This window comes from Penaeus japonicus, unplaced genomic scaffold (genome assembly GCF_977035675.1).
Source record: "Penaeus japonicus unplaced genomic scaffold, GWHDUDI00000001_assembly GWHDUDI00000010, whole genome shotgun sequence".
Taxonomy (NCBI): domain Eukaryota; kingdom Metazoa; phylum Arthropoda; class Malacostraca; order Decapoda; family Penaeidae; genus Penaeus; species Penaeus japonicus.
This window is the reverse complement of record NW_028234412.1, coordinates 3785531-3787517: the sequence shown is the minus strand read 5'-3', so window position 1 is coordinate 3787517 and position 1987 is coordinate 3785531.

Here is a 1987-nt window from a genome sequence, read left to right as displayed (position 1 = left end):
CTTTCTTTCTTTTCTCTCTCTCTCTCTCTTTCTTTCTCTCTCTCTCTCTCTCTCTCTCTCTCTTTCTTTCTTTCTTCTCTCTCTCTCTCTCTCTTTCTTTTCTCTCTCTCTTTCTCTCTTTCTCTCTCTCTCTCTCTCTCTCTCTCTCTCTCTCTCTCTCTCTCTCTCTCTCTCTCTCTCTCTCTCTCTCTCCTCTCTCTCCCTCTCTCCTCTCTCTCCTTCTCCTCCTCCTCCTCCCCCTCTCTCTCCCCCTTCCTCTCTCTCTCTCTCCACTCTCTCTCCTTCTCTATTCTCACGCTCTCTCTCCTCCTCCTCCCCTCCTCCTCTCTCTCTCTCTCTCACTCTTCCACTCCTCCCTTCTCCCTCCTCCCCTCTCTGCTCTCCTCTCTCCCCTCCTCTCTTCTCTCTCTCTCTCTCTCCTCTCCCCTCGATCTCTCTCTCTCTCTCCTTCTCACCTCTCCTCACTCCCTCTCTCCTCTCTCTCCCTCTCTTTCTATTTCATCTCTCTCACCCATCTCTCTCTCTCTCTCTCTCTCTCTCCCTCACCCTCCCTCTCTCCTCTCTCTCTCTCCCCTCTCCTCCCTCCCTCTCTCTCTCTCTCTCTCTTCTCTCTCTCCCTCTCTCTCTCTCTCTTCTCTTTCTCTCTCTCTCGCTCTTCTCTCTCTCTCTCTCTCTCTCTCTCTCTCTCTCTCTCTCTCCTCCCTCCCTCTCTCTCTCCCTCTCTCTCTCCCTCTCTCTCTCTCTCTCTCCCTCCCTCCCTCCCTCCCTCCCTCCCTCCCTCCCTCCCTCCCTCCCTCCCTCCCTCTCTCTCTCTCTCTCTCCCTCCCTCCCTCCCTCCCTCCCTCCCTCTCTCCATCTTCAGTACACTCACATTATCCAAATTGTTAAATAGCACATTATTCCACGCTACGAGGTATTAGTGTGGGAAGAGAAATGGAGTGAGATTTTCACTAATAAAAAGTGTGTATATGTGTCTGTATGAGTAAGTGTATTTTAACTCATGATGATGGGTGTGAGCAGGAGGTGGCGGGGGTGGGGGGGGGGGGCTGTTGTTTAGATCGATGGTGGATTTTAGCCTTGTGCTTATGGTGGATTTTAATGAAATAATTAGTTATTATTTTGAAGAGGCGGGTATAGATTTCACGTGTGCGCACGCATGGGCGCACGCACATACATTCATGTGCCCACACCCATGTACACACACATACGTTCACACTCACGCTCCCACACCCACACACACCCTCGCCTACCCACTCACACCCACACCCTCACCCCCCCACACCCACACCCACCCACCCACCCATACCCACACACATAAAGCAAAAAACAAACAAAACAAAAAAAAAAACATAGGAATAAGAATGACAAAAATACTTTCCAGTAATTATTTAGTAACGAGCGACAATTTCCTTAAATAATCACTTTCAGGAAATGGAAAATGCATTGTCATTTTTGTTCGTTCACTTTTAAATCATTATTTTCACCGTGGATTTTTTTTTCTTTTCGCTCTTCCAAACAATAGATGATTCACGGTGATACTAACAGTGATGAGGAGAAAGGCATTATTTTTCTTTTACGGTGATTCTAATAAGGATAATGAGGTAGTTATGAAAATGATTCTAATAGGATGATGGCTATTAATTAAGACTATTATGATTATCATAGTTTGTTTTCCTGTTTTGATTATGTTTCATAAATAATATAATTTTCATTTATTATTATTATCATTACTATTACTGTTATTGTTATTGTTATTAATATTGCAGTTATTATTATCATTATTATTACTGTTATTGTTATTGTTATTTATATTGTAGTTATTATTATCATTATTATTACTGTTATTGTTATTGTTATTTATATTGCAGTTATTATTATCATTATTATTACTGTTATTGTTATTATTATTACTATTGCAGTTATTATTATCATTATTATTACTGTTATTGTTATTATTATTACCATTGCAGTTATTATTATCATTATT